The following is an 8,140-nucleotide window of genomic DNA, read 5'->3' on the forward strand; positions in this document are numbered from 1 at the left end:
GTGTCCACTGCACCTCCAATCTTAGTGTCATCTGCAAATTTGCTGATCAAATTTAGATTTTCAGATTTCAGATTTTTTTGTCAGAATACATACATGTCCACATATAACCCTGAGATTCCTTTTTCCTGTTGGCATGGCAGAATTACCACTAATTGTTCTGCAAAGAATAAACTGTACATAGTGTAAAAGAACTGTAAACAGATAATGAAAGTAAACAAACTGTGCAATACAGAGAGAACAAAAAGAAAATCAATAAAGTGCATAAATTAGTCCTTAAATGAGTCTCTGATTGAGTTTGCCATTGAGGAGACTAATGTTGGAGAGGTAGCAGCTGTTCCTGAACCTGGTACTGTGAGTCTTGTGACACCTATACCTCTTTGTTGATGGTAGCAATGAGATGGTGTAGATCCTTGATGATTGCTTCTGCTCTCTGATAGTAGTGTTCCCTGTAGATGTTCTCGATAGTGTGATGTCCTGAACACTATCTTTTGGAGGGCTTAATGCTCAGGGGCATTAGTGTCTGCATACCAGACCATAATGCAGTTGGTCAGCACACTTTCCACCACACACATGTAGAAATTTGCCAGAGTTCCTGGTGTCATACAAACCTCCGCAAACTCCTGAGGAAGTCCTGAGGTTCAAGGTTCCATTATTGTCATGTATGCAAATACAAAATGTGTTTACCTCCATTAAATTGTTAAATCAAGTCCTAAGGACTTCTTCATACCCAGGCAGATGAAAAAAGTGTTGTTTTTCAAGCTAAGATTGAGTGCATAGGAGAGAAAACTCAAAGGTGTCAGTGAAAAAGTGACACAAAGAATTAATGTGGCAGGCAACTAGAAACCCTTGCAGACTGAAGAAAGGTATTCTGCAAAATGATCACCTAATCTAAGTTTGGATTTTCTATTTTAGAGGAGACCACATCATGAGCACCAAATGCTACACATGAGATTAGAAGAAATGCAGAGAAGGAGATCATGGCAACAATTTAACCCTAAAAAAAAATTTTTTTTAGATCTATTAATGGAATTTGAAAGTTTAGCACAGAGATGATTCAAAGCATAGATACAAAAGATGGAAGCAAATGGAATATGGGAAGAAAAGTATTAAAGTTGAAGGAACTGAGAATTCCAGGAAACTTGTAGGAGTGTTCAAAGGCAAAGAAGGACAATGCAATGACATTTTTGAAAATAAAGATGCAAATGAATAGTATTGAGAGGAAATATCCAGAAAACAAAGATCACAGGGAATTGTTGTGAACCAATTATAGGTATGACAATAATAAGTAGACATGACATTCACTGAGTAGTTAAACTATTCAGACCAATGAATTAAAATCTAGCTGTTCTTTTAGTGTAGGGTGCAGAATCAGAATTTATCGTGAACATGTCATGAAATTCATTGTTCTGAGGTAGCATAACAGGTGCAAACATGGCCATAAATTACATTTTTTTAAAAACAAATAAATTGATGCAAAAGAAGAGAATGTGAGGCAGTGTCTGTGGTTCATTGTCCAATCAGATGGCAGAGGGGAAGAAACTGTTTATGTACTGGTGTGTGTTTATCTTCAGGCTCCAGTACCTAATTCCTGTGGTAGCAGTTTGAAGAGGGCATGGTCTGGGTGATGAGAGACATTGCTTTCTTAAATAACCCCTCTTGTAGATGTCCTCAATAGAGAGAAAATGTTGCCCATGAAGGTGCAGACTGAGTTAACAAATCAGCATTTTTTTTCCTGTCCTAGGCATTGGCACCTCCATACCAAACAGTGATGCAACCAGTCAGAATGCTCTCCACAGTACAACTGTAGTAGTTTTCAAGAGTCTTTGGTGACATACCAAATCTCCTCAAACTCCTCACAAAGTATAGCTGCTGGAGAGCCTTCTTTGAGATTGCATCGATATGGAAGTCACAGGACAGATCTTCAGAGCTGTTGACACCCAGGAATTTGATGTTCTTAACCCTTTCCATTGCTGACCCATTGATAAAGAGTTAAACGCATCACAGTGTGGTACGGTGTCTGCATACACTGTGAATGATGTACAAACATAATGCTGGAGAAATTCAGCAGGTTAAACAGTGTGCTTTATGTAGTAAATATAAAGAACCAATGTTTTGGGCTTCAAGGTCATCAGGGTATGAGCAAAATGTAGACAGTGGCCTAAACAAAGTGGTGGAGGGAGGAGCATAGACCCACAGATAAGGTAATAAGTGGAAAAAGGAGGGAAGACACCAGTTTTTTTAAAAAGGGAGGGGGGGTGGCATTGTGAATGGAGTGGGAAGGGATTGGAGAGCTGGAGGAAAGATGGAAGGATCAGGAAGAGAGAAAGAATGATGAGTAGGTTAACAGAAACTGGAGGTCAATATTAATGTGCCGTACAGTTGGAGAGTGCCCAGATGGAAATTGGCATCACGGCCGGACGCTTTACAAGGGTTCATCCTCTTGAGGATGTTCTGACATTGGGCTCAGACAGATCACATGGTCATCAGCTTCTTCTCATTGGTATTGTTGAGTTCTCCTTTTCAAAGCATCATGGGCATTTATGGTGTTCGGCCTCGCTTTGTTAGATGTAATGATCTGCAATCTCTGCCATCGCTGGTGAGTGAACATCTGCTGATCTGCATCTAATTTGTAATCAGCGGGTTTCTCCATATTCTTATGTGATAATGACCAGCTAATATGTTTTTGACAATCTGAAATAACAACAAATGCTGAAAATATTTTGCATTTATAAATGGGAGTAAGCTCAGGTAACCCATGCATTATGGGAGGTGTTCTGTTCCTAGAAAATAGTCCGCATCATAATTTTCTGGAATCCAAAGCTGCATCAATTACACAAGACATTTTTCCCACATCTCAAATTGTTAGGTAGTAATTTACTATAAGAATGAATTTCCATTATCTGAACAGCCTTAACAAGGGAGGAAACTTTTTGGAAGAAAATTGCCTGCTTCAAAATAGTCTCATGCTGTATTCTCAGGCTCTCTTCTGATTTCCAGGTTGACATTATACATTTTTTTGCTGCAGCTAAGGCTATCATAATAAATCTTTTTTGTGCTTCATCCAAATTGAGGCCTAGTTCTTTACTTCTTATATTACTTAGAAAAAAAGATCTCTGAATTTTTTGGTATGTTGCTTTGTGTGATTTTATTTAATACCTGATTTAGATCTTCCCAAAACTTTTTCACTTTCTCATATGCCCAAATTGCATGTACTGTTGTTCCCATTTCCTTCTTACAGCAATGGTACATAGAAATGAATAAATGTATTCCATTGGAAAAAATAACATATAATTTAAGAAATAACAGTATTCGAACAAATTTGGGAACCGTACATGGAATACAACAGAGAAGTCCTACCGCGGACCTCCACCCCCTAAAATGACAGAATGAGAAGAAGACAAAATGAACTGACCCAGTGTGTAAAAGTAGATGACACAATTTTCTTGTTTATTTTCATTGTGTGATGACATTGTTTAATGGGTTTAACGTATCATATATGTTGAACGTTTAGTGGGTGGGGAGGGGTATGAGAAGGAAGGAGGGAAGGGAGGGGGGAAAGGGGAGAAAATGACACTGTATATTCAAGAGGGAAATATTTGTGTGTATTTTGCTCAATATGGTTCATAGTGTGAAAAATAATATTTTTTTTAAAAAGTGTCATGCCATTTTTATGGCCCTTTGAGAGTATTTAAAATCTCATATGAAATCTCCCTGAGTATAACATGCTATAAGTCTACACATTTTTTGGCCTATGTCTCAGGAATGGAATGAACCCCAAACTTTGAATCAAGACTGAATACTACTAAATGAGCCTCAATGAAAAATCAGAATAATTAAAGTAGATGAAAAGGTGATTATCTCATTGTCATGTGTGGGCTTGCTGTGAAAATTAACCACCTACTTCCTATATTAAAATGATGATTCATTTCAAAATGACTTAATTGACTCATCAGCCAAATTTCTGTTGAAACTAGAAACCAATGAACATATAACAGGACACCATAGGAACAGGGGTCCTTTAGCCCATGTGCCTACGCCAAACATGATCACCAAGTTAAAATGGTGGGCTTGGTTATAAGGGAATGGAAATTCAGAGAAAATTTATAACCAGTGATTGTTCATTCACAGACAAAGTCCAAAAGAATGAGGTCTATAATGATCTATAATGAGCTGCTCAAACCTATACAAAGGAAATCAACTGTTATATAAACAGGTCTTGCACATATTGACTACATCACAGATTCTTGGCTTTTATTTTGCCACAGTCAGTCTTCAGCTATCATTTTGTTCAACCACTTCCTTACCCAAAGTCATAAACAGGAATGCCATCGGATTCTTCCTGCGCTCACCATCCCCCTCCATAAATCATGAAGCAAATTATACAACTGCATAAATATATGTACATAGGAACATAGGAAGTAGGAACAGGAGTAGGCCAAAAATGGCCCATCGAGCTTGCTCCGCCATTCAATACGATCATGGCTGATCTAATTTATGACCTAACTCCACCTACCTGCCTTCTCCCCATATCCCCTAATTCCTCTATCATGTAAAAATTTATCTAACCGAATTTTAAATACGTTTAATGAAGCAGCCTCAACCACTTCCCTGGATAGAGAATTCCAAACATTCACTACTCTCTGGGGGAAAAACTAATTTTCCTCATCTCTGTCCTAAATATACTCCCCCAAATCTTGAGACTGTGTCCTCTCATTTTAGTTTCCCCAGCCAGCTCAAAAAACTACCAGTTTTCCTTTCTCATCCTCCAAGGGTCCTATGCTAACTCTGGCCACCCTCTTCCGTTTTATATATTTATAACATTTTTTGCTTTCTGTTTTTATATTTTGTGCCAATTTACTTTCATAATCCTTTTTCCCATTTCTTATTTCCCACTTTGTAACCCCTTGTTGTCTCTTAAAGTTATCCCAATCTTCCAGTTTCCCACTGCTCTTTGCAGCTTTGTACACCTGCGCCTTCAATTTTATACTCTCCTTTATTTCCTTTGTTAACCACGGTTGATTTTTCTCTCCCTTGCTGCCCTTTTTCCTGACCGGAATATATTTTTGTTGAGCATTACAAATACGTAAAAATGTTTTTAAAAAATGCTCAACAACAGCACTCCACAAGGATAGGTCCTCAGCTGCTATTATACTCCCTCCATACTCATGACTATGGTGCTAAGATACCAATCTCTTTCACCACATCAGGAAGACAAGAGAGCTGGTCATGGATTTCAGGAGTGATATTGAACCCATTTCTGCGTCCATATCAATGGTGCTAAATTGGAGACAGTAGATAGCTTCAAGTTTTTGGGATTAAACATTTTTTATGACCTGATATGGACCATCTATGTTGATAAGGCAGTTGAGAAAGGGCACTAATGCTTCTTACTTCCTTAGAAGGTTAAGAAAGCTTGGCATGTCCTCTGTGTCCCTTAATAATTTCTTTTGGTGCATCATCAAAAGCATCTCAGGTGGATGCATCACCACAAATCTAAAATTGGAGAAGCTGCATTGTCCAAGGTCAGAAGTAGATCCAAAAGATGGTGAGTGCATCTCAGAACCTCACAAAGACCTCTCTCTCCTCAATCAACATATCCTGCTGCCTTAGAAAGGCAGCCAATCTACTGAAGGAATCATCCCATCCCAGCCACACTCTCTTTTGGTAAGAATCTTTTGGTTCAAGAATCGTGCATCAACAGGTTCAAAGACAGTTTTTTTTCCCACAGCCGCCAGGCTCCTGATGAACCTCACAATAGTGTTCCCATTGTACTAATTGATTTTTTTTTTCCCCCACTCTAACACTGCACACTCTTCTGATTTTTTCTGCTACATACCTATGAGAGCCGACTTGCTGGACTACTCACTGAATGATCCCTTCTCATTATATCAGGTATAAAATGACAATTAAATCTGAACTACTCTCTCAAGTCTTGTCCTTGTTTGATGCTTTACCTATTCTGCCTTTGTTCTCATCATTACTTTCAGTTTCCCATCTCCATTTCTCTGTATGATTTAATTATTTTTTATCTTTCCACAGATGCTTCCTGACTTGTTGAATGTTTCTAGCATTTTCTGCTTTTATTTTACAGTCTCACATCTCTGAAGTATTTTCTTTCCATAATAATGTTTAATGATTAGTGTATTTTAACTCCAAGATCCTTCATCCTGCTGCACCATCTAACATCTAGTCATAGTCATCTAGACATTCTATGTATTTAGATTTCCAAAGGGCTTTTAAGTGGCACATAAAAATTTACTCCACAAAAATCAAGGTTCATTGCACTGAGAGAAATATACAGTACAGCTCCAATTATCTGAAATCAGATTCTCTGAAATCCTCATTTATCTGAAATTTTTTCGGAGCTGAACTGACCTCACAGGTTTAAAATAAAATCATCCAATATGAAATTAGAATGAAAATTGTCCTCTTTTCAAGTAACTCCCTCCCCGCACTCTTTCCATTTCTTGACCTTCCCCCTATTGACTTTTCTCTCCATTCTCCCTCTCAAACTGCATGCCGCAGTCTCCCAGTCACAAGTGGTTCAAAGAATCCCTTGTCCCAGCACCATTGAGGAAAGCAGGCCTCCTGGCAGGAGCGGGAATGTCAGGGTCCTGGAAGGAGCAGGGATGTCGGGCTCCCAGCAACAGCGGAGCTCTGGGTTCGGGCGGGGGCTTGGTGGGGAGGTATCAGTGATCGGTGGCCGTCGGCATTTTTTTGGTGAGAATTATACATTTTTAATGGTTAAAAAGTCTTCTCTTGTTCGTTGTTGTTTAAACTCAGTTACAAGTGATTTGCTGTTGCTACTGGGCTGTTTTTAAAAAATGACCAGTTATCTGAAAAATTTTTTTTTTATCCTACATAGGATAATCAGAGCTGTACTGTATTAGCTTGGAGAGAGTATTGATTAACCAAAAAAAAGGCTTAGGTTTAAATGATTTGATTTAAAGTTGGCAGACGTGGTTTACTCTGGTTTCTATTTCTTATATTCATGTGAACATGCAAGCTTCTGATTCAAGCCAAGAATGCAACTATATTGAATTAAACAGCCTGTGGCATTAATTTTACTCTATAGCATTTTACAAATTATAAAATGTGCAATTAGAATGGGATTTATCAATTGTTTCTCCCATTAATGTGATATAATTTTAAAATAGTGTCAAGATTTTTTAGCTTAGCTTAACCAAAAAAATCCATTTAATAAATTAAGATTTTACCCTGTCACCGAGATGACCACATATTTTCTCAGTCTTTTTCATCAATAAAAGTAGTAAAAGTCTTTCCTATCTATGTGAAATGGTTACTGTTTATCGGAGATTTGTAGGAATATGGTGAGATTTTTCCTTTTGTTTTGGTCACATTAGGATGAATGCTTCTCTTTCTCTAACTGTAAGAAATGCAAGAGGTGGCAAATCTATCTGCCTTGCAGCAGGCAAAAGGGAATTTCCTGTGATAGGACACTGTTTTATTACTATGTCAATAAATTGAATCTTGAAAGAAGGAAATGTGTTTACAAAATATTTTTCCACAGTTACACGATGTTCCAAGATATTTTATAGCCTGATATTTTAATGCTTCTTAATTAAGTTAATGATATAAGGCAGGAATCCATGGCAGTTTGGGTACCTATACCTGACAAAGATTCCAAAAGTTGCAGAGCCCAAGGGCACTTGAAGAAGCCCATGAAGCAATTTATATTTGTAATACACAATGTCTTCAATGTGTTTTATTATTAATAGTGGAGGCTATGTCCTTTATGGTCCCTTCCTGTTCCTGCTTCAGGCAGTGATATAATCAGCTCAGCTCGAACAGGAAAAATGGACTTCCACTCAAAATGAATTCAAATTGTGGGAGTACATTTATATTTTAAAAAATGAGGGTAAAATCCACTTCAAAATTAAACCAGTGAGTAACTGAATATAAAGATCTTTAGTCAGTGAAATGAGTGAGTGAAATGTTAATCAATCTATGTGGGAGGGAGGTGGGGTGGGGGAGGGGGGAATATAACATGCAGTGAGTTCAAAAACTATTTAAACATATTTTGGATGTCATAAGAAAGAATTATGAATGTTGAAATCATCCTCTGTCTTTGTAATTGTGATCTCAGGAGAAATATTAGAAGAAAATGAATATAACAATA

Source organism: Narcine bancroftii, chromosome 2 (assembly GCF_036971445.1).
Source record: "Narcine bancroftii isolate sNarBan1 chromosome 2, sNarBan1.hap1, whole genome shotgun sequence".
NCBI lineage: Eukaryota > Metazoa > Chordata > Chondrichthyes > Torpediniformes > Narcinidae > Narcine > Narcine bancroftii.